The 25,737-nt window shown below is 43.2% G+C and overlaps 1 long non-coding RNA gene across 1 annotated transcript in view; it reads right to left on the bottom strand.

Moving 5' to 3' along the window:
- Positions 1 to 25,737, bottom strand: part of LOC309367750 — a 214,206-nt gene that overhangs the window by 174,057 nt on the left and 14,412 nt on the right. The window lies entirely within an intron of this gene.

The following is a 25,737-nucleotide window of genomic DNA, read 5'->3' as shown; positions in this document are numbered from 1 at the left end:
TCCAATTCTCCTTGTCATCTTATCCAATTCTGCGTAGTCCATCAATTTCATCTGCCATTCCTTTTTTGTCAGTACTTCTTCCTGCTTCCATTTCTGTGCCAATAATACTCTTGCTGCAGTTGTCACATATAAAAACAGTTTTTTATCTTGTCTTTTAATGTCAGTGCCTACAATACCAAGTAAAAATGCTTCTTTTTAAAAAATAAGTGCATATTTCAACAACTCTTTCATCTCATTATAAATAATTTCCCAGAAGCCTTTCACTTTCTTACATTCCCACCACAGATGATAAAAAGTGCCTTCCTTTTCCTTACATTTCCAACATTTATTACTTACTTTATACATTTTAGCTAATTTCACTGGTGTAATATACCATCTATACATCGTTTTCATTACATTTTCCCCCAAAAGCATTGCATGCAGTAAATTTTGTTCCTTCTTTCCATAATTTCTCCGAGTCTTTTAGCTGTATATTATAACCAAAGTCTTTGGCCCAATGTATCATAACCGACTTAACCTTTTCATCTTTCAAATGCCATTCCAACAGCAATTTATACATTTTTGACAATGTTTTAAATTTGTTATTTAATATTTACATTTCAAATTTTGACTTGGTATAACCAAATCCATTTTTCTTTAAACATTTCATTAATATGGCAATAGTGCATCCAGTCATTTACATATTCTTTTACAAGGTTTAATTTTCCAATGATTTCCTACTTCTCTTACTAACTTTTCATCTGTGGCCCAATTTTTACTCATATTTATCTTCTTTACATTTATTGCTTCCAAAGGTGACAACCACCATGGTGTTTTACATTCTAATAGGTTTTTAAAGCTATCCCATATTTGATATAGAGATCTTCTGAATATGTAGCTTCCAAATCGTTTATGCACTTTTGTTTTGTCATACCATAAATATGCGTGCCAACCAAACCTATGATTAAATCCTTCTAAGTCCAACAAATCTGTATTTTCTAACAATATCCATTCCTTCAACCAACAGAGGCAGGATGCTTCATGCTATAACTTCAAGACTGGCAAGGCGAAGCTCCCTCTTTCTCTAGTATCAGTTAACAATTTAAATTTAATTCTTGGTTTCTTCCCCCTGCCAAATAGATATTGATGTTATTTTCTGCCCCTCCTTAAATCATGTGGAGTATCATTTTCACTAGGGCCAGCCCACTCATGAGTCAAGCTGAAGCAACTGCTTCAGGCGGCAGGATCTACAGGGGCAGTAGACCCAGTCTCCAATGAATGCATTGCCCACTGCTACTGCAGCAACAGGCTGCTGTGCTTCTTGGAGGCTGGATCTGTGCCTCCTCAGCAACCCCACCCCTGATGCAGTCTCTGCAGTGGCCTCCTGGCAAATAGGAGGCACTGCTGGTCCCGCCCCACCCTTGTTCCTAAGGGAGATCTCTACTCTCTTATCCCTGATGTAGATCTTCACTCAACCCTTCTTCCCTGGCAAGGTGTGGGGAGTGCCATTTTGTGGTTCGCTCATGACCCAAAATGTCTTGGACCAACACTGATTTTCACTGTCTTCTAATCTCAGCTGCTTTGGTTACTTATTTGATTTTTGATACTGTCACTTTGCTCTGGAAACTGTTCACCTAGTCTCTAATTTTAAAGACTGTTGAAGCAGAACGACCTGTCTTGTCTCTTGCCATGGAATCGGTTAAAGTAACTACCACTGATGTGCAGAAATGTGCATCTCTGTTGTGTTTTGGAACTGTCTGTTACATTTGCTATTGCATATCAGGTTAACAGGAATACACAACAAAGTGTAAGCAGCTGTTCTGATGGAATTTACACACATTCCCCATTATGCACAAACACACACCTTCCAAAATAATACTACAGTGGTACCTTGGAAGTCAAACAGAATCTGTTCTGGAAGTCTGTTTGACTTCCAAAACGTTCATAAACCAAGGTGCAGCTTTAGATTGGCTGCCGCATTGGACTTTTGGGTTCCAAATAACGTTTGTAAACCGGAACAGTTTGCGGCGTTCAGGAGCCAAAACGTTTGAATCACAAAGCGTTTGTGATCCAAGGTACAAGTGCACTGCATTTCAAAATCAGATTGGGGTAGATATACTGATGGATTGGCTATCAATGACTTTTAATAGTTTGACAAATTCATTCGAATTTATTCCACTTCATTTTATTTTGTACCAGATATCCTTTCCTTAATGTACATCATTTGCACTTTTACAGTGCCCTTGATACAGGATTTTTCTAAAATAAGTTCAGCTCTAGATAAATGCTACTTTGTAGTGCCTGGAGTTTACACACACACACACAAAGAGAGAGTTTTTTGCCTGAATGAGGCCATCACCTTGCTGAAGCTAAGTAGGTCTGGGACTGGAGAGGGCCTGTAGGAGCAGCGGCTGCAAACCACCTGCACATGGACTGCCTTGGATTCCATGATGGAAGAAAGAATATGGATCACACAGACCGCCTTCCCATTCTCTGCTTATTTGAGAGCCAGTGTGGTGTTGTGGTTAAGAGCAGCAGTCTCGTAATCTGGGGAACCGGGTTCGCGTCTCTGCTCCTCCACATGCAGCTACTGGGTGACCTTGGGCTAGTGACACTTCTCTGAAGTTTCTCAGCCCCACGCACGTCACAGAGTGTTTGTTGTGGGGGAGGAAGGAAAAGGAGAATGTCAACCACTTTGAGACTCCTTAGGGTAGTGATAAAGCGGGATATCAAATCCAAACTCCTCCTCCTCCTCCTCTTCTTCTTCTTCTTCTTCTCCTGCCGGCCCCTGCCTCTCCACAAGTCTGCTCCAGAGAGTCTCCCTAACTCTCCTGAGCAATTTTGGGCTCACACGGGGCAGCAGAAGAAAAGGAAGACTGGTGTCCATTACGCTGGTGGACCGACAACACCAGATGTCAGACTTTGTTTCTATAGTTTGCTAAGACAAGAGGCGATCAAATGCATTGGGGAAAACTGTCATGAAACAGAAAGTCATGTTTTTCCTACTTATTACGTAGAAAGTTGATCTATAGACGTTACAAAACAATATAGACCTCTGCAAAATGTTACTTTACTGCATGTTTTAGTTAAATATACAACAATGTTCTGGCACTGAACATCGTTTTCTTTTTCAGTTGAGCAGTTATATTTGGGGGTAGAAGAGGGGGAGAAGAAAGATGAAGTGAGCCCTTATTTCACAATGCTCACACATAAGGAAGTAATAATCACATATTATAAGCACAATTTAATAATCCCATTTTTCCTTTCAAGTTAATGACTGTGGTGTTTCTAGCAAAACTATTCATTACTGTGCACAGTAAGCCCAAACTGTGCATAATGTTCATCCAGCTTCTTTATAGAAAGTGTACATTCTAAATAAAATAATTATGGTGTTCATCATCGTAGACATGTTGAACAACTGTACATAATATGCACTGACTTGACCTGAAAACAGCATATTAGTGAAGGCAAATTGGGAAATGTGCATATCTAGAGATGTGCATATCATTTAACATGATCTGATTATTTTTTAGAAGGCTGTTAAACACTTGAACACAAAAGCAAAAGAGTGTTTGCTCACATAGTTTCAGAAGAAGTCTGAGAAGGATGGAAGCTTGCAATCACTTACAGGCCCTGAGGCAAATTGGAAAAATATGGTTAGTAAATCAGTTTCATGCTAATGCCCCTGTGATCTTTTGCCTGCTTTTGGAGGCAATATCCCTCCCCAGCCTTGCGTGAAAGGTTCTTCAAAGGTTTTTTGCAATTCTTTGGTAGGACACATTTAAAAGAGCTCCTATGAGTTTGGGGTGTCATTTTCACTTTGGTTGTTTTAATTCAAACACTGGAAGAGTTACGTGATCCATTGAAATATTTTGTGGGAGAATCTGACATACAGAATGGATAGTGCATAATGCATATAATACTCATTGAACAAACCTTGGTGTTTAGATTTACAAAAAAGGCATATTTAAGTGGCACTGCCTGCATTGCAGGGAATTGGACTAGATGACCCTTGGGTTACCTTCCAAATATGTGATTCTATTATTCTTACAAGGCAGATGGAAGTTAAAACACAGTTCAGTTACAATAGGATAATGTGCAAAGGGAGAAGCTGTGCATTCCTCAGCATGTCAAGATGCTTGATTCTGACATTAATTTAAAACCAAATTCGGGACTAGTTTACTCTTGCATGCTCAGCTCTTGACTGCATGTGCATTTAATGAGCACATACCAAGTCCTGATATGCATAAGTGAATGATCTGTTGTGCATTAACGTCCCCAGAAAGAGCTTTCACATTATCCACTGTCACCTCAGGGCTATGAATGCCAAAGACCAATGCTTCTTTGGGCAAAACTAGGTGAGACACCATGCACACAGTTGGCAGTTGTGCTTGTAGCTTTAGAAAAGTGAATAATAGCCATTGGGGCCTGGATCCAGACTGAGGCATTAACATCTTTGTCCTGCATCAAGGGGCAAAGTGCCAGCTCTTTACATTGGAATTAAAGTACTTGTTGGTGCAAATGGGCACTTTTCCAAACACAAATAGCAGACATGGGCCTCCAATTTCAGCTAGAACCATAGTAAAGCTCCTTCCATAAAGGACTCAGTCCGGATTGTGGCCACTATGCCTGCAAATTTCTTTTCTTTTTAAAAAGCCATTCAAGCCATTCTTAATTTTGTACCTGGTATCTTATCTAGTTTGGTCCTCAGCAAAGAGAGTTTACACATTCACTGCAAGTGTCAATTGTCAAGTGATGCGACTTCACTTTCAAAGTGTGCAACTTCAATGTGTTTGGGAAGTGCTGAAAGAAGTTAGTGTAGAAGTGGCATAAACCTTCCTGCTTCGCTACTCAGATAATGCCACCCCGGACACTGTCTTCCCCTTCCTCACCCAAAACACTGGTTTGCCACATCTCAAGAGTGGTGCTTTAATCTAATAGCATCTGGGTTCAGAGCTGAGGAAGAGATGCTTAGAGGTTCTTTCCAAGCCCGTTCTTCCAGGACTGAAGTTGTAGAAAGAGCAAACATCTCAGATGGAGAGGATAAACAGAAAAGATGAGCACTGCTTTTGTGACTGAGCTCAAGAGTTGTTTGATGCCAACATTTCCTTCCTTCTTCTCTGGTCCATATACAGATGACACAGGATGCAATAATGTCAGAAGGAATTTGGAAGACTCGAAGGCTGCAAACCTCACAGATTTATTTTTTATTTTTTATTCCTTGTAGTGCTTGCATGCCTTTAATAAAAAAGAAAAGCAGAAAAAATTCAATTACAAGCAGAATAGATTTCTCCTTTTAAAAACCCACATCGACCTTGGATTCTCTTCGCTCTGAGAATATCTGACCATGAGATCTCAATCAGTAGCTCCTTAAGCTTTTTGAGACTGGCCTTCTTAAGGTCCAGAGTGCATTTCTGACTACGCTCAGCTTTCCCTTGCCTCTATCATGAAACCCAGGAGAACAGGATCACTTTCTCCCAAGGAATGTTGTGTGTTATACAGTGGTACCTTGGTTTTCAAACAGCTTAGTTCCCAAACAATTCGGAACATGAATGCTACAAACCCAGAAGTAGGTGTTCTGGTTTTCAAACTTTGCCTCAGAAGCCGAACATGCTCCTGAGCTTCCATTTTCACTGTTGCACAGCTCATTTGAGTCCCCCGCATAGTAATGAAGGTTTTTTCATCCCATGTTACCCTTGCACAACTAATTTAAGTCCCCTCCCCATCGTAATTAAAGCTTTCCATTTCTGATTCGAGTATTCTGAAGTGATATTTGGTGCTTTTGTTTTTGCTATTGTTTGCATTTTTGTTTGTGTGGCTTTTTCATTTTTGTGACTGTGGCTTGTTTTTTATTTTGCAATTGATTGATTGATTGATTGATTGTGTGACTGGAAATGCATAAAAGCCCCCCCCCCCCAACCAAACAATGACTATCATCAGTGCAGGTAAGAAAATAAAATAATTTTAATTTTTATCATTTACAATACATTCATTCATTCATTCATTCATTCATTCATTCATATTTATTTATTTATTTATTTATTTATTTATTTGTACAGTGGTACCTCGGGTTAAGTACTTAATTTGTTCCAGAGGTCCATTCTTAACCTGAAGTACCACTTTAGCTAATAGGGCCTCCCGCTGCTGCCACGCTGCCGGAGCACAATTTCTGTTCCCATCCTGAAGCATTATTTCAGGGTTAGCAGAGTCTGTAACCTGAAGCGTCTGTAGCCTGAAGCGTATGTAACCCGAGGCACCACTGTACAGAAGATTGAGTATTGCTTTCATTTTATGGATCAATGGTCTTGTTAGATAGTTTAATCAATGTTAAATTGCTGTTTTAGGGGTTGTTTTTAAAAGTCTGGAGCAGATTAATCCGTTTTGCATTACTTTGTATGGGAAAGTGTGCCTTGGTTTTGGAATGTTTTGGTTTTGGAACAGACTTCTGGAACCGATTAAGTTTGAGAACCAAGGTACCACTGTATATAGAAACTGTCAACAAAACACCTTGTGAGCAGCTATACCATGTGAGCAGCTATACCAATGAGAGGAACAGCATCATTTAGACCGACTTTTTAAAGAATGAGGACAACATGAATCATTTCCTGGTTTCCTATTATGATTCATTGGGCTGGATTCTTTTGCCTTGCTTTCTGGGCAGCTGCTTACTCTGCACCCCCCCCCCCAATTTAAATATACATTGGCATGACATTCCCAGGACGGAGTGCTGTGGCCCATCAGCAAACCTGGATAAAAAAAGACATTTACACCCTGTGTTATACCCTCTAATCCTCTAATCCAAACACAGTCCAGAGTATCAGAAGAGGGTGAACACATTGCTGGGGGAGAAAGAGCCTCCATGTCTCTCTTCTGGAAGCATCTGACTGGCTGTGTTTGGAAACAGGATGCTGAATGTTTGATCTCATCTAGAGAATTTAGGGGGTGGGATCCGTTAGACAAAATTTGGTGCAATCCCTCAAACCCACATGCTGTTTCACCTTTTGGGACTTTTTGCAAATATATATGTATTCTATATTCATACCTAGTCTCAGTAAATTATTGCTGGAGGCTGTTCACAGTTTTTGTGCTAAACTGTGCTAAATTAGCTTGGAGAGAGCACTAAATGAAGCTTTATGATTTTACATATTTGATGCTGTGCAGTTTATATATTATTCAGATTTCTTTTGCCATGAACTTACTTTTGAAAGAGACATTAGGGGATGATTTCGTGGTTTGGAATTTCTTATTTCTGTAGCCCCCATGGAGACACAGGACTAAACTAAGATTTTTATCTTCCTGGAAATAAGGCTCATGACTTTAAATAAAACACTTTTTTTTAACTCTTATGTGCTACTTGCACTCATGAAAAGAGTGTTCAGCAGCATATGGACAGGAATGCCCATGCATGCTTTTTATGTTAAGCCACTAGAATGTTCCATATTGCTTCAGCCATTTACAAATTAAAATAAGGCACGGAAGAATAAAAATGGGTTGGAAAAGTCACAACACTATGAAAGAGATTATAACTAATTTACTAGCACAATATGTGAAGTCCATTCGATGTGGCTGACTCAAGGGGTGTGAGTCACATCTGATTTCTCTCATTGTGTCTCCTAGTTGGATATCCCCTGGCACCAGCCTCTTCCTGTGTTCTGTGTTTTAGGAGCCCCATGAGAGTAGGTAAGGGGGGATGTGGAACTGGTGGAGGCAGGGAGATGGTTATATCAAAGTTCTTGCTCCCTCTCCTTCACCCAGTGTATTTCAGAATCTGGAAGTGCTGGTCAGCTGCCCCCCTGCTCTGGTGTTGTTAAATGCCACATCTGTTATTAACGGGACCGACTTGGCATTTACAGTGGTACCTCGGGTTACATACGCTTCAGGTTACACACTCCGCTAACCCAGAAATAGTACCTCGGGTTAAGAACTTTGTTTCAGGATGAGAACATAAATCGTGCTCCGGCGGCGTGGCAGCAGCAGGAGGCCCCATTAGCTAAAGTGGTGCTTCAGGTTAAGAACAGTTTCAGGTTAAGAACGGACTTCCGGAACGAATTAAGTACATAACCAGAGGTACCACTGTATAACTTGGACCTCGGCAGATGAACTTAAGGGTCTTATGCTGACCCATTTGTGTCCACCTGTGCACTCAGAGTAGTGCCATTCTAGGTCAAATGCAAAAGGTGGAAACTTTGCAAATAGGCTGAGGCGGGAAAACCTGTTCACCTCGCGTATTTTATAATGTGTGTCGCCACTGATTTCTTTTGAAGGGTTCCCATTCCTCCACCACCAAAAAAAGGAATGCAATCTGTGTCTTCTTTTGCAGGTGGGTTGGAGTGTACAGGGTCCGAAAAATCCTGTTGGCAACCCTGGCCAGGCTACCCTCAACCTGGTTTCTATCACAGAGTGAATGGGTAATACTCAGTTTCTTGGGGGTCTCATTGTCAGTCCATTATGGTGAACAAATCACTTCATGATGTGGTTTAGGCAGAACATAGATACTCCACCCTTTAGGGTAGGAGACCCATTCAGATGGTCCTCCCATAGAGACTAGTGGAATCTAATGGATCTAAGAAGACTCTGAGGGATTTTTTACTTGAGAAGGCCATGTCAAGGCTCTTGTCACACTGTGGAATGGTGAGCTGCATAGGGCCCCAACACACTTTCTCCTGAGTCCTTGTGGAGCATGTACCTTGGTACCCTGATGACCTGATCGTGATGAAACAGGAGGGTCAGTGGCCAGAGCATGGGTGCCATAAATCTCAGTCCGGACCAGGCTGAACATGGGTGAGGCTGCATCACTGAAACTCTACCAGGTGCTTGTGGTCCCAGTGAAGAAAGGTGTCGTCTTTGTCACCATTGTGTCCGCATGTAGCCACCTGACAGAGCTTTTCTGAGTGGTGAGTGGACTTTGTCATCTGGCCTGGTCTAGCAATTTTGTGAGGCACTTGAGGGACAAGATCACTCCTCTTTACACAGAATTAGATGCCATGGGGCAATGGAGGAATCCAGAGCACTGTCTCCTCAATCTATTGTGCCCTGAAGTGTGGTTCACCATCTGCCCCCTTGACCCTTGTCTATCCTGGCTTTCTAGAGCAAGCCAAAGAAGAGTCACTAGATGAGCCTAGGAAGTAATTAACACTTCTTGGGAGGAGCAGGGAGTAGAAAGTAGATGATGGCACATCTTCTCCTTAAGAGGATCTTCCCAAATCCAAAACAACTATCACCCAGCGGCATATATTCCCTTCCTAGGCAATGTGCTTGAGAGGGTGGTTGCAGTCCACTTTCAGGTGTGCTAGGAGGAAACTGATTGTTTTGATCCTTTCGAGTCTAGTTTCATCCTGCTGATTGTGTGTGTGTCCCTTGTTCCCCCGATCTCTCACCTGCTCCCTGGAGTATACTGGGAAGGTGGGGTTTGGGGACACCATACTTTAGTGGTTCTGCTTCTATCTCCAGAGCCATTTCTAGAAAGTAGTTCTGGGAGAGTTAGTGTTTGGCATCAGAAGAGCCGCTCTCCTGCAGAGCTCCGTATAGTGTTGGTATGAAACCACTGAGTGCTGCCATCAGATGATTTAGAGTGAGCTATGCATGTTCTGTATGGTGGAAACAATTATGCAGATCTCTTTTCCAGCTGGGGTCAGAAAGACACCCATCCCTGTTGAACATCTGATACAGGTTTTTTTTATAATTGTAACTCACATTTAGTCTTATTTTAATGGGTTCCCTGTACATGGCTTAGAGATGACAGTGATTAAGTAGTATACAAATGAATCATTGTTTGCATTGATGAGGATCTCACTGTTTGCATTGATGAGGATCTCACTTGGTTTAGCTGTGTTCAGTGGTGCATGTAGAATCATAGAATCAAAGAGTTGGAAGAGACCACAAGGGCCATCGAGTCCAACCCCCTGCCAAGCAGGAAACACCATCAGAGCACTCCTGACATATGGTTGTCAAGCCTCTGCTTAAAGACCTCCAAAGAAGGAGACTCCACCACACTCCTGGGCAGCAAATTCCACTGTCGAACAGCTCTTACTGTCAGGAAGTTCTTCCTAATGTTTAGGTGGAATCTTCTTTCTTGTAGTTTGGAACCATTGCTCCATGTCCGCTTCTCTGGAGCAGCAGAAAACAACCTTTCTCCCTCCTCTATGTGACATCCTTTTATATATTTGAACATGGCTATCATATCACCCCTTAACCTCCTCTTCTCCAGGCTAAACATGCCCAGCTCCCTTAGCCGTTCCTCATAAGGCATCGTTTCCAGGCCTTTGACCATTTTGGTTGCCCTCTCTGGACACATCCCAGTTTGTCAGTGTCCTTCTTGAACTGTGGTGCCCAGAACTGGACACAGTACTCCAGGTGAGGTCTGACCAGAGCAGAATACAGTGGTACTATTACTTCCCTTGATCTAGATGCTATACTCCTATTGATGTAGCCCAGAATTGCATTTGCTTTTTTAGCTGCCGCGTCACACTGTTGGCTCATGTCAAGTTTGTGGTCAAACAAAAGACTCCTAGATCCTTTTCACATGTACTGCTCTCAAGCCAGGTGTCACCCATCTTGTATTTGTGCCTCTCATTTTTTTTGCACAAGTGCAATACTTTACATTTCTCCCTGTTAAAATTCATCTTGTTTGTTTTGGGCCAGTTCTCTAATCTGTCAAGGTCATTTTGAAGTGTGATCCTGTCCTCTGGGGTGTTAGCCACCCCTCCCAGTTTGGTGTCATCTGCAAATTTGATCAGGATGCCCTTGAGTCCATCATCCAAGTCGTTGATAAAGATGGTGAATAAGACCGGGCCCAAGACAGAACCCTGTGGCACCCCACTAGTCACTCTTCTCCAGGATGAAGAGGAACCATTGATGAGCACACTTTGGGTTCGGTCAGTCAGACAGTTATAAATCCACTGAGTGGTAGCATAGTCAAGACCGCATTTTACCAGCTTCTTTACAAGAATATCATTGGGCACCTTGTCAAATGCCTTGCTGAAATCAAGGTAGGCTACCTCCACTGTGTTCCCTTCATCTACCAGGCTTGTAATTCTGTCAAAAAACGAGATCAGGTTCGTCTGACATGACTTATTTTTCAGAAATCCATGCTGACTATTTGTGATCACAGCATTCCTTTCTAGGTGCTCACAGACTGTTTGCTTAATGATCTGCTCCAGAATCTTCCCTGGTATTGATGTCAGACTGACTGGGCGGTAATTATTTGGGTCCTCTCTTTCCCCCTTTTTGAAAATAGGGACAACATTTGCCCTCCTCCAGTCTGCCGGGACTTCGCCTGTTCTCCAGGAATTCTCAAAGATGACTGCCAGTGGTTCTGAGATCACATCTGCCAGTTCTTTTAAATAAATAAATAAAATAAATAATATGCAGAGGATTCCCAGCTCTATCTGTTTTATGTGAATTGGGAGAGCTGTTTGACAGGTCCTTGAAGGCCAATAAATTGAAGATGAATCCTGAAAAGACAGTTGTGTCCCAAGTTCCCAAGTCTGGGAGGTGAGGAGACATGGTGTCCTGGATGGGGTTGCATTGCCCTGGAAGGAGCAGATTGGTAGCTTAGTGGTGCAAAACCCTCCCTGGAGGCTCAGGTGGCCTCAGAAACAGTTAAAATCAACTGTAACTAACAAGTGAGAAAATAAATGCAAATTGCATATATCTGTCTTTCCTAAACAAAAACATTTTAAGCAGGCACTAAAAAAATATGCAGCAATGTAAAACTGAAAGAAGGGAACACTGAAAAGATCAGTTCCCTGGCTATAATGGCAGCTGCCTAGTTTTCTTGACTCAAAACCATAAGATTAAGCCAAAGGGAGAGTCTAACCCTTCAAGGAATGAGAGCTAACCAAAGATGACCCTGAACTGTTTTAAAATCAGAAGTTAAATTTAAAATCCAATGGGAAAGATATATTCTGGTGGTTCTAGTCCTGCAGCATATTGATTTGTCAAATTCAGCAACAAAACTCAACAAAAGAGGAACACACATTTGCTGTATTTTTTTTACTGTTCTCATAACTCAGTGAACCACTAAAAGGAGACGAATCAATGAACTTGAGTGAGCTGAACCTGAAAAACAATGCAACCAACCAATCAATTCATTTTATTTTAGTTTCTAAATGGATTTTGTGTATTTTTCTTGTTCTCTTTATGTTTACTGACAAATCATCATTTTCCATTCATGATGAATAATTGCAGTCCCTGATCCCTACCACAAATGGGGTTCAGTGGGCTATCTGCACCTCAGTGTTTTAGCTGCAGAATCCATTGCATTTCAAAGGGAGATCGAGCCCATGAAATAGATGTTTTTGCCCATAGACTATTTGGGGCTGTTGTTGAAACAAGAGAATGCTGGGGTTTTCTTACTTTTAGCATGTTTCTTCTATATAATAGCATGTAAATTTTTACTAAGAAATACACATGTGTCAACTTTCTTTTATATTCAGTGCTGGTTTAGGAACAGTATTATCCATGTCTTTAACGTCTCCTTTGCTGTTTGGATGAGCAGCCTGTGGGTGTTTGAGGGTCTGATCTGTGCCTTGGAAGTCATTTAGCTGCCCAATCCCAACCCCAACTTCAGAAGTAGGGTAAATACTTAATGCACATTGTGCCCAGGACCAAACTGCACATCCATGCCTCCAAAGCCCTTCCAACTGGGGTGCAGCTAATAGCTCAGGAGTTTAAAGGGTAGCTTTGCTGTCAGTCAGAAATTTCTATTTAGAGTGATCATTTAAACTTTGAAAGCCCTGTCCCAGAGTGGCCTGATGCTGAGGGAACAGGCCCCATCCCTAGGGCAGAATGACAGACGGGCATGTGGAGCTGAGCACAATACATGCTCAGGAGTCCTAGGAACTCATGTAAGATGGAAAAGTAAAGTTTCTGCCTCCCCTAATTATGTTTGTTTATGAACAGCATTCAGCCATTTGAGTTCCACCTCTAGTCCCAACATCCAGGAGCCCCAGAATGTGTGATCAGGGGTAATGAAATTTTATTCCAACATTACCTCAGGGCACCTCTCCAGCTGCCCCTGTCAACTACGGCTAGCCCTTTTAGGGTTACCTGAATAGCGACAAAGGCTGGATGAGAGAACATGAGGCTGTGCAACCCCAACTGCATGAAATACAAAATAACAATATACAGTGGGAGGGAAGGGAAGGGAAGGAAGAAGGGAAGGGAAAGGAAGGGAAGGGAAACCAAGCTGTTTGGGGTTATTCCAAGACTGAACTAGATTGGAACCATCTAGGTGGCAAGAGAGTAGAGGACTGAACCCTTCTGCCAGGTGAGACCTGCTAGACCAGAGCAGCCCAAGCCATTTTGCTGCCTGAGGCGAAGAGCAAGATGGTGCATTCCCCATTCTGTGCACAAAATTGGATTAGACTGGTAGTTGACTCTTACATCAGCACCAGTGATGGAACAGAGTCCTCCACTGTACCCTTGGGCTAGAAGCTAGCTTAGGGGCTGCAGGGCGGACCACAAGGCAGACCACAAGGCACACGTTTCCAGTCACTTTCCACCCTTCAGAATTTGCTGCCTGAGGCAATTGCCTCATTCTGCCTCATGACAGGGTCAGCCCTGCTGCTAGTTGTTATAAGCTTAACGAGTGCCACTATTTTTATTGGGGGTGGCCATGCCTCACACATAGAGCTTCCTTGTTGCTTTTGTTTTTAAAAAGCAAACACACAAATAAATTGGGAGCCCTTAAGTGGGGCAAATCAAGAAGTTCCTGGGATTGTGTCAGGTGGGAGAGAAAGAGAGATGTACGCTCTGCAGGTCTCACATTGGTGTGTATATGTAGCTAGTGAGAGTTTCTCACGGATCCCTTTGAAATGAGGCAAGCGAATGCAGATTTCTCCAGGAAAATTCGAGCTCTTGCTTGATGTAGACGTTCAGGCTCCATGAGGATTTTATGGGGTCGGAAGTGCTAGGGTTATGCATCCCTCATAACATACTTACTCAATATGCTCTTTTTCTACAGAAATAAGCTTTCAAACAAGAGCCCAGTGTTCTAAAGGGTTTTTGTCAACCATCTCCAGGAGCTTCTGCATCGCTTTTGTGACATAGTTTGTCAAAATGAAAAAACTGTTACCCAAACAAACCAAAAGAGCAAATGTAATTACTTTCAAAACTGCAAAAATTGCTTTTTTTTCTTTTTAAAGAGACAGTTTACTTAGCTGTAAATTGAATGGATGGAATGGAAAAAGTCAACATTTCTTCAAGAAATGTTCCTTTTGTGATCATGATAAATAGAAAAATCATATTCCATCTATGCTGAAATCTTTGTTTTCAAGAGGAAGTTGATGTAGATCTAATACTAGTTTGCTACTATTACAGTTTACATGTCCTTGACAATTATGTGTCGCTAGGCCTCTGTGTAAAGCCAGCATGTTTTTTTTTGTCTCAATCACTAGTGCAGAAGGTATTTGAAAAACAGCTGGATGATTTCCAGATACAAGACGCCATTGATTTTTCAAAAATTCCATAAATACAACATGCTGTTTACTGACAAAACCAGTGTACAGCGCTGAAAGAAATCACAATAAGAAAATGAAACGCCCTTTTGAAATCTAAGCTGTCATATTCCTCTTTATAAGCAGTTTATGAGCACCTTCAGGGCATGAAAAAACCTATGGTATACAGTGGTATCTCAGGTTGCATACACTTCAGGTTAAATACGCTTCAGGTTACAGACTCCGCTAACCCAGAAATAGTGCTTCAGGTTAAGAACTTTGCTTCAGGATGAGAACAGAAATCGTACTCTGGCAGCGAGAGGCCCCATTAGCTAAAGTGGTGCTTCAGGTTAAGAACAGTTTCAGGTTAAGTACGGACCTCTGGAACGAATTAAGTACTTAACCTGTATTTACAATTTTATTTTGACTAAAACCTAGTATTTTGGGGTAGGGTGGGGAGAGAACAAGTACAGTAGTACCTCGGGTTAAGAACTTAATTCCTTCTGGAGGTCTCTTCTTAACCTGAAACTGTTCTTAACCTGAAGCACCACTTTAGCTAATGGGGCCTCCTGCTGCTGCCGTGCCGCCGGAGCACGATTTCTGTTCTCATCCTGAAGTAAAGTTCATAATCCGAGGTACTATTTCTGGGTTAGCAGAGTCTGTAACCGGAAGTGTATGTAACCTGAAGTGTATTTAACCCGAGGTACCACTGTAATGTGTTTTACCACTCTAAAAATAAACATTTCCTATTCACTGCCCAGCTACATTTGCTCTATGTGATAGCATTCTCTTTTTGTCAGATTACAGCATGATGGTTCCTAATTATTTTCACCTCATTTTTTAATATGAAATTATAGTAATCAGGAGCAAATGTTCTGGATCCTACTTAGAATCCAAAGGTATAGAAAGCTTCCCTGGGAATGTTTTATGATAGCGGATACTATTAGTTTTTACCAAAACAGACACCAGCAAGGATAGAGATTTGAGAAGACTTCAGCTGTTGAAAAGGCAATGGAGGAAGTGCCTATTTGGTATGTGGTAGGAGGCAATTGTACTGGGATGCAATCTCAAAAATGATAGAATGATCTCGATACGAATCCAAGGCAGACCTTTTAACATCACAGTAATCCAAGTTTATGCACCAACTACTGGTGCTGAAGAAACTGAAATTGACCAATTCTATGAAGACTTACAACACCTTATAGAAGTGACACCAAAGAAGGATGTTCTTCTCATCATAGGGGATTGGAATGCTAAAGTAGGGAGTCAAGAGATAAAAGGAACAACTGGCAAGTTTGGCCTTGGAGATCAAAACGAAGCAGGGCAAAGGCTAATAGAGTTCTGTCAAGAGAACAAGCTGGTCATCACAAACACGCTTTTCCAACAACACAAGAGACGACTCTACACATGGACATCACCAGATGGGCAGCATCGAAATCAGATTGATTATATTCTCTGCAGCCAAAGATGGAGAAGCTCTATACAGTCAGCAAAAACGACCTGGAGCTGACTGTGGCTCAGATCATCAGCTTCTTATAGCAAAATTCAAGCTTAAACTGAAGAAAGTAGGAAAAACCACTGGGCCGGTAAGATACAATCTAAGTCAAATCCCTTATGAATACACAGTGGAAGTGAGGAACAGGTTTAAGGATTTAGATTTGGTGGACAGAGTGCCTGAAGAACTATGGATGGAGGCTCGTAACATTATACAGGAGGCAGCAACGAAAACCATCCCAATGAAAAGGAAATGCAAGAAAGCAAAGTGGCTGTCCAATGAGGCCTTACAAATAGCGGGGGAGAGAAGGCAAGCAAAATGTGAGGGAGATGGTGAAAGATACAGGAAATTGTAGAGACATCACCTTGCCAACAAAGGTTCGTATAGTTAAAGCTATGGTTTTCCCAGTAGTGATGTATGGAAGTGAGAGCTGGACCATAAAGAAGGCTGATCGCCGAAGAATTGATGCTTTTGAATTATGGTGCTGGAGGAGACTCTTGAGAGTCCCATGGACTGCAAGAAGATCAAACCTCTCCATACTGAAGGAAATCAACCCTGAGTGCTCACTGGAAGGACAGATTGTGAAGCTGAGGCTCCAGTACTTTGGCCACCTCATGAGAAGAGAAGACTCCCTGGAGAAGACCCTGATGTTGGGAAAGATGGAGGGCACAAGGAGAAGGGGGCGACAAAGGACGAGATGGTTGGATAGTGTTTTCGAGGCTACCAGCATGAGTTTGACCAAACTGCGGGAGGCAGTAGAGGACAGAGGTGCCTGGCGTTCTCTGGTCCATGGGGTCACGAAGAGTCGGACACGACTAAACGACTAAACAACAACAAAGGAGGCAATTCAAAGGGATATGCACCACCAAACTGAAGGCCCAGAAAGGAGTTCCCAGTAGGATGGGATCTGCAGGATGCCTTCTCTGGCAGAACGCAGGGGTCACTGGGATCCATTGGAGACAAGGCCTCCATTCAGGCACCCTGCTCTCAAGCTCTGTAGGGCTTTGTATACCAATACCAGCCCCTTGAAGTAAAATGGCAGCCAGTGACATTCTTTGAGCAGCAGGATGGCAAGAAAAAATCCTTAAATAAGAGACACGGAGGAATGAGTAATGGACTTCAATGTCTGTACACTAATGCGCAAAGCATGGGAAATAAACAAGATGAGCTTGAGCTCTTGGTACAGCAAACTAAATATTACATAATAGGCATCACTGAAACCTGGTGGGATAAGTCCCACGATTGGAATGTAATAATGGAGGGATACAATCTATTTCAGAGAAACAGACCAGACAAGAAAGGAGGAGGAGTGGCGTTATATGTCAGGGATGTGTATACCTGTGAAGAGATCCAAGGTTTAGAACCTCAAAGCCAAAGTGAGAGCATTTGGGTCAAAATTAAGGGAGAGAAGAATAACAGGGACTTCATTGTGGGAGTTTACTATAGATCCCCAAGCCAAACGGAGGACATAGATGATGCCTTCCTGGAACAGATGGCCAAGCATGCAAAAGGAAGGGAGATAGTAGTAATAGGGGACTTCAATTACCCGGCTATTTGTTGGATGTCAAACTCAGCCAAGAGCATAAGGTCAAACAGATTCCTCACTGGCCTTGCAGACAACTTCATTGTCCAGAAAGTGGGAGTAGCAACAAGAGGAACAGCCATTTTAGATCTGGTCCTAACCAATGTTGAGGACCTGGTGAGTGGGGTAGAAGTGGAAGGATCATTAGGCGCGAGCGATCATGCTCTTCTGAAGTTTACTATACAGTGGAAAGGAGTAGCCAAGCATACTAGGACTCAATTTCTTGACTTTAAGAAAGCCGACTTCATAAAACTTGGGGAAGTGCTGGGTGAGATCCCATGGACAGTAATACTAAAAGGAAAGGGAGTTCATGATGGCTGGGAGTTTGTTAAGAGGGAGATAGTAAAAGCACAACTTCAGGCAATACCAATGAGACGGAAACATGGAAGGTGCCTAAAGAAGCCAGGGTGGCTATCTAAAGAACTTTTAACTGATTTAAGATTAAAAAAGGATGTGTACAAAAAATGGAAAAGGGGGGAAACCACCAAAGAGGAATTCAAACAAATAGCCAGCGCGTGTAGACACAAAGTCAGAAAAGCTAAAGCACAGAATGAACTCAGGCTTGCTAGAGAGGTTAAAAGCAACAAAAAAGGCTTTTATGGGTATGTTCATAGCAAAAAGAAGAACAAAGAAACAGTGGGGGTCACTCAGAGGAGAAGATGGTGAAATGCAAACAGGGGACACAGAAAGGGCTGAACTCCTCAATGCCTTCTTTGCCTTAGTCTACTCGGATAAAGAAAACAATGCCCGACCTGAAGAATTTGGAGCAAATGATTCAGCAGAGGAAACACAGCCCAGAATAACTAAGGAGATAGTACAAGAATACGTGGCTAGTCTAGATGTATTCAAGTCTCCGGGGCCAGATGAACTGCATCCAGGAGTATTAAAAGAACTGGCAGGTGTGATCTCAGAACCACTGGCAGTCATCTTTGAGAATTCCTGGAGAATTCCTGGCGAAGTCCCGGCAGACTGGAGGAGGGCAAATGTTGTCCCTATTTTCAAAAAGGGGAAAAGAGAGGACCCAAATAATTACCACCCAGTCAGTCTGACATCAATACCAGGGAAGATTCTGGAGCAGATCATTAAGCAAACAGTCTGTAAGCACCTAGAAAGGAATGCTGTGATCACCAATAGTCAGCATGGATTTCTGAAAAATAAGTCATGTAAGACTAACCTAATCTCGTTTTTTGACAGAATTACAAGCCTGGTAGATGAAGGGAACGCAGTGGATGTAGCCTACCTTGATTTCAGCAAGGCATTTGACAAGGTGCCCCATGATATTCTTGTAACGAAGCTGGTAAAATGCGGTCTTGACTATGTTACCACTCAGTGGATCTGTAACTGGCTGACTGACCGAACCCAAAGGGTGCTCATCAATGATTCCTCTTCATCCTGGAGAAGAGTGACTAGTGGGGTGCCACAGGGTTCTGTCTTGAGCCCGGTCTTATTCAACATCTTTATCAACGACTTGGATGATGGACTCAAGGGCATCCTGATCAAATTTGCAGATGACACCAAACTGGGAGGGGTGGCTAACACCCCAGAGGACAGGATCACACTTCAAAATGACCTTGACAGATTAGAGAACTGGGCCAAAACAAACAAGATGAATTTTAACAGGGAGAAATGTAAAGTATTGCACTTGGGCAAAAAAAATGAGAGGCACAAATACAAGATGGGTAACACCTGGCTTGAGAGCAGTACATGTGAAAAGGATCTAGGAGTCTTGGTTGACCACAAACTTGACATGACCCAACAGTGTGATGCGGCAGCTAAAAAAGCCAATGCAATTCTGGGCTGCATCAATAGGAGTATAGCATCTAGATCAAGGGAAGTAATATTGCCACTGTATTCTGCTCTGGTCAGACCTCACCTGGAGTACTGTATGGGAGTCATAAAGCCATGGCAGAGGCTTGTAAATACTGCAGGGTACCGCCTGACCTCATGACCAGCACTCTGTGCTTTACAATGTATTGGAATGCACAGTGGTGCCTCGCAAGACAAAATTAATTCGTTCCGCAAGTCTCTTCGTCTTGCGAGTTTTTCGTCTTGCGATGCACGGTTTTCCATAGAAATGCATTGAAAATCAATTAATGCGTTCCTATGCGATGCCCCGAAGCCGGGCGGCGGGGGGAGGCTTCAAAAGCCGTCCGAGGGCTTTTAAATCGCCCCGCGGGCGGGGGGCAAAAGTCTTTGCTCCCCCCTGCCTGCCTTTCCGGGAGAGCGGAAAGGCCTTTTCCCCTCTCCCGGAAAGGCAGGCAGGGGGGAGCAAAGACTTTTGCCCCCCGCCCGCCTTCGGAAGAGGTCCAGGACCTCTTCCCAAGGCGGGCGGGGGGCAAAAGTCTTTGCCCCCCCTGCCTGCCTTCAAAAGCCGTCCGGGATAGCGGGAAGCGCTTCCCTGCTATCCCGGTCCGCTTTTAAAATGCTGGCGGTGGGGAGCAAAGCCTTTCGCCCCCGCCAGCCTTCCTGGACCTCTTCTGAAGTCCGGAGGGGGGGGAAAGGCTTTGCTCCCCACCGCCAGCATTTCAAAAAAGGTCCCCGAGATTTCCCTATGGGCTTTCGTCTTGCGATGCAAGCCCATAGGGAAAATCGTCTAGCGAAGCGTCGCAAAAACCGAAAAACCCTTTCGTCTTGCGGGTTTTTCGTCTTGCGAGGCATTCGTCTTGCGGGGCACCACTGTAATGACCTTATATGGCGATGTGTGTAATAAAAGCCTTGGCCAGATGAGGTAACGTGAGACATTGGCAAACGGCCATGCAGCTGGTGAGAACAAAGGAGAATAAATCGGGGGAGAGCAGAGAGAGGATCTGCTCTTACCATCATGAAAATATAGCTGGCTTTCTTTGTCATTTTTCTATGCTAATCACCGTCTCATGACGGCTGGATTTCCGTCAAGTCGTGCCCTCTCTGAGGCTAACTTAAAAGAAGAGGCTAACTTAAAAGAAGAGGCTAACTTAAAAGAAGAGGCTAACTTAAAAGAAGAGGCTAGCTTAAAAGAAGAGGCTAACTAAAGAAGACAGTGTGAGGCTGACTTCAAATGAAACCATGTGAGGCTTCTTGATCATCGACTCACTACGCCCGGCAAGGGTTACACAGTGCTGAATCATCTTCGGATCCCGGTGAGTCGATCCCTTTTATTTTGATTTTAGAAAAATGGGCAGCTCTTTGTCTATTCCCCAACAGAAATTTTTAAAAGACTTACAATTTCTCCTCTCCTCCAACAAATTGGAAGTTCCTGAGGGTGATTTGATACAGCTCATTCTGGCCATCGATGAGCATTGCCCCTGGTTTCCTGCAGATGGAACTTGGGAATTAAAACATTGGGATAAGATTGGAGCACATTTTCACGGACACCCCACCATTGGTGTTCAGATCCTAAATGCATGGTGCAAGGTTCGTTACACCATGGGCTCTTTAACTCCAAAAAATATCTCCATGGCTGTATTGCCAACATCACCCCTGGCTTCTTTAGTCCAGCCTGCTGTGATGCCGCCTGTTCCAGCACTCGCCTTGCCAGCACCCCCAGACCCCAAGCCTCCGGACTACAGTTCCTCAACAGAGGACCCAATCCTGCAAAAATACTGTGGTCTGGCTGGCAATGATCCTACTCTCTCATCAACAGAACCAGCCACCCCTTTTCAACGTGCAGTACTTGCCTGTTCCTTAATTCAGGATACTGTGGCATTTCCCGTCATTGTGCCCCCTGCTGGGGCTCCAGCAGGAACTCAAGCCCAGCACCAACCTTTTGGTTTTAAAATCTTGAAAGAGCTGCAATTGTCAGTAAGGACAAATGGACTCCAAGCCCCATTTACACAGGCTCTTTTGGAAGCCACATTAGCCCAGCTTTTGGTTCCAGATGACATCAAGCTTTTGGCACGTACAGTTTTACCCCCATCAGCTGGTGTATTGTTTGCCCATGAATGGGAAACTGCCTGTCGTGTTTATGCTCCAGCTTTGTTACAACAAATCAGAGGGAATAATCAAAATATTACCCTCGCAGACGTCCTAGATGCCATGATGGGGTGTGGTCCCTTCGCTCAGGCCTCAGTGCAAGCCACACTGCTGCAAATCTTATTGAGGGACACCGCTCTTGCTGCTAAACAAGCAATGAGAAAAATCCCAGAGCCCACCAGTTTTCAGTCTAGATGGGGGTCGATCAGGCAAGAGGCAAGAGAATCATATTCCTCCTTCATGGACAGGCTGCTTACAGCAGTGAGTCGCCAAATTGAAAATCCTGAAGCCAAACAAATAATTATCAAACAATTGGCCTTTGAAAATGCCAATGAGGATTGTAAACTTGCATTGCGACCGATAATACACAATCCTACCACAGACACAGTAGCTATGCTTCACATTTGTCAGTCTGTTGGTACAGCCACTCATAAAGCACAACTGTTAGCAACAGTGCTAAATAAAAACCAGCCTGTAGCCACCGATACAACATGTTTCCAGTGTGGCAAACCAGGATCACCGATACCCCAGTGTAGGTAGAACAGCGGCTCTACCAAAAGAAAAATCCGCAGCAACGGCACCAACTTGTTTCTGAACAGCTTATTTCTGAACAATTGACTTTTGGCCACATTGAACCGTCTTCATCCCACTGGCCCCAGCAGACAGGAACGGTTTGCCTTTACATTGCCAGTATATAACAATTCGCAGCCCACCCAGCGATATCAGTGGGTTGTCCTGCCTCAGAGCATGCGGAACTCCCCTACACTTTGTCAACATTTTGTGGATGAAGCATTGAAACCTTTCCGCATGTGCCACCTAGAGGTGCTGCAGACAAGCTGCATCTGGCAGTGTCTGCCTTCCTCACCATTGCCTTGCCATCCTTTGTTGCACCGTTATACAAGGAAGAGAAGCAGACGACCCAGTCCAGTTGAAACCACCATATTTCACCTTATCAGCTGGCAAGCCGCTGTCATCAGAATCCTACTCTGGCTGGCAGCATCCACGGCTCAGCCACTCTTGAACTATAAGAACAGCGTTGTTGAATAAGACTTTTAGGGGAGAAAGTTATCATAAGATATGGAGGGATAATACTTTTGTACAAGATATGATTATGTTTACCAGTTTATTGCATGCTTCTAGATGCTGGCTGTGTATGCACATGCCCCCTTTTGCCCGTCATTCAGGCATAATGCTTCATGGTGTGCCTGTCAATGGATCCTTTCGATTTACAAATATTATATCCCCTAAGCAATCTTTTTGGCCTCCAGTACACTTGACCCTCCATGAGCCTGCCCCCATTTGTTTTCAAATTAGAGAGGGGAAAGAATCATGGGCCATATATCCAAACTGTCAATATACATTGAAATTCACTTTTAATAGCTCTTGTTCTCTTACAGGAACATACAGTGACCAATCTCAGTGCTATAGGAGCGATACCAGTGCATGGCTAAAAACTAGGAAAGAAACCTACCATGCAAATTGGAGTCTGAATTCTTCTATCCCTGGCTTAGCAAATGCCGCAGATGAGCAATTTCATATCAGTTCTTTATTTACTGCAGCCTTTAATTGGTCCCAACAGAGTAGTAATATCAGCTATTTCCTCCAAAGAGAGTTATGGTTGCTTTGTGGCGAAAAAGCATACAAAGCCATTCCTCGAAACCTCACAGGCACATGTACCTTGGGTATCGTGGTTCCGTTGTTGTATAAGGTTGATAAGTTACCATCTTCTCTTAGACTAAGAAATCGTCGGGAGGTTAATTCACCCATAAATCAATATATCGGTACCCAGATCTCTCGGGCCTTGCTGCCCTCAGTGGGCGTAGCAATGAACTATAGGGACCTCCATCGGCTAGCAAATTGGACTGAAGGATTATTCAATGATACCATAAAAGCCTTAAAGAATCTCAACCAAGAGGTGTCTGCAATGAGAGAGGTGGTCTTACAGAATCGTTATTCTTTAGATGTAATTTTAGCCTCAAAAGGAGGAGTTTGTGCACTTGTTCATTCTCATTGTTGTATGTTTATTCCTGATAATAATATTAGCATATCTGCGACGATCCACCATATGGAAACCATGGTAGCCCACAATCCGTTTGCCCCCCCTCCTTCCACTGATCCATGGGCATGGTTATATTCTTGGCTTCCGGATGGAAGTTGGCTTCGACATTTATTGATTTTAGTGATCCTTATAGTAGTTATTTGCGTTATTTTGTGTTGCCGTATACAATGTATTCCTTCTTTAATCTCTGTATGTACTGCATGGTTCTCCAGTCCGCGGCCCGCTTCCGGTCTCACAAGAGTCGCTTATCGCACTCAATATAACCGTATTGGTACTGACATTTATGACTCTGATTAATAAAATAAAGAAAGAGGGCATGTGGGAGTCATAAAGCCATGGCAGAGGCTTGTAAATACTGCAGGGTACCTCCTGACCTCGTGACCAGCACTCTGTGCTTTACAATGTATTGGAATGTAATGACCTTATATGGCGATGTGTGTAATAAAAGCCTTGGCCGGATGAGGTAACGTGAGACATTGGCAAACGGCCATGCGGCTGGTGAGAACAAAGGAGAATAAATCGGGGGAGAGCAAAGAGAGGATCTGCTCTTACCATCATGAAAATATAGCTGGCTTTCTTTGTCATTTTTCTATGCTAATCACCATCTCATGACGGCTGGATTTCCGTCAGTACTGTGTCCAGTTCTGGGCACCACAGTTCAAGAAGGACACTGACAAACTGGAACGTGTCCAGAGGAGGGCAACCAAAATGGTCAAAGGCCTGGAAACAATGCCTTATGAGGAACGGCTAAGGGAGCTGGGCATGTTTAGTCTGGAGAAGAGGAGGTTAAGGGGTGATATGATAGCCATGTTCAAATATACAAAAGGATGTCACATGGAGGAGGGAGAAAGGTTGTTTTCTGCTGCTCCAGAGAAGCTGACACGGAGCAATGGATCCAAACTACAAGAAAGAAGATTCCACCTAAACATTAGGAAGAACTTCCTGACAGTAAGAGCTGTTCGACAGTGGAATTTGCTGCCAAGGAGTGTGGTGGCTTGACAACCATATGTCAGGAGTGCAGAGGCTTGACAACCATATGTCAGGAGTGCTCTGATGGTGTTTCTTGCTTGGCGGGGGGTTGGACCCTTGTGGTCTCTTCCAACTCTATGATTCTATAAGATTCTATGAGGTTCTGGATATAACCAGGTATACACTGGCTTAACTCCCTCATCCTTGACTTAACCACTGATACACTGGCATATTTTCCCCTTATCGATCCAGTTGTCTGATCTGAATCCAGCAGGTCTTAAGCTGGCATAAGCCCAGAAAAGGGGGCAGGTGTGGGACCAGAGAGGGGGGACTTAGGTTAGATCCTCATCCCATCCAAGTTGGGACATGACTGGTGTCACTTAAATTGACAAAAAAGGGTGTGGTAACCCAAACTATATTTTAAAGGCTTGTTTTCCTTCTGGCTCTGCACCAGTAGCCCTGCTCTCGATCTGGTGCAACTTCATGCTGCCTTAATTTAGACCGGCTTGTTTTGCACCTGCTTCTTGTGTTTGTTCCCTTAAATAAGCATCCTACCATTTTAATCAGCCATGGCTTCCCTCAAAGAATCCTGGTAACTGTCGTTGGATGAAGGTGCTGAGAGTTGCTAGGAGACGCCTGTTGCCCTCCAAGCTACCACTCTCAGCGCCCTTCAGTTACTGCAGCACTCTTTGGGGAGCCCATGACAGTTTAAAGTGGCAAGGGACTGCTTCAGAATGTAAAGTGCAGACAGGACTGGACACACCAAAGGCATGGAAGCCAGCCAAGGGAAGGCAGATATTCCCCATTTATCCTCCTCAGTCGTTTCCTCACCATTTTCTGCAAACCAGTAAAAAAAAGCACAATTTCTGTATGTATGTCTGTATGGCTGTTGTTCTATACAATGCTCAATTGCTATGGAAAAACACAGTATCTTCACAAATTCAAAACACATGTTATTACATTGCATATGAAAGAAATTGATAGTGACTAGGATATTATATCAATGTGCTGCTGAAACCCAATGAACAGGTTTCCTATTTTCGTATAGTTTGGTTTATCTTTTAAGGTAGTGCATTCTAAGTGATATAATTATTTCCCTCATTATGTGGGTTAAGCTGGAGCTGTGAATATGACAGAATTCTAATGAATTTTGATTTTCAGGACAGAGCACAGCAATTGGACCCTTTTCTCTCTGTGCGTTTTCCGACTTGTTTTCTTTCAATCCTTAGTTCTTCTCCTTTGTATACATGGTATTGTGTGACAA

This window comes from Podarcis melisellensis (genome assembly GCF_964234715.1).
Source record: "Podarcis melisellensis genome assembly, chromosome: 4".
NCBI classification, from domain to species: Eukaryota; Metazoa; Chordata; class Lepidosauria; order Squamata; family Lacertidae; genus Podarcis; species Podarcis melisellensis.
Note: the sequence above shows the minus strand (reverse complement) of the source record. Positions and strands in the feature narration are given on the sequence as shown.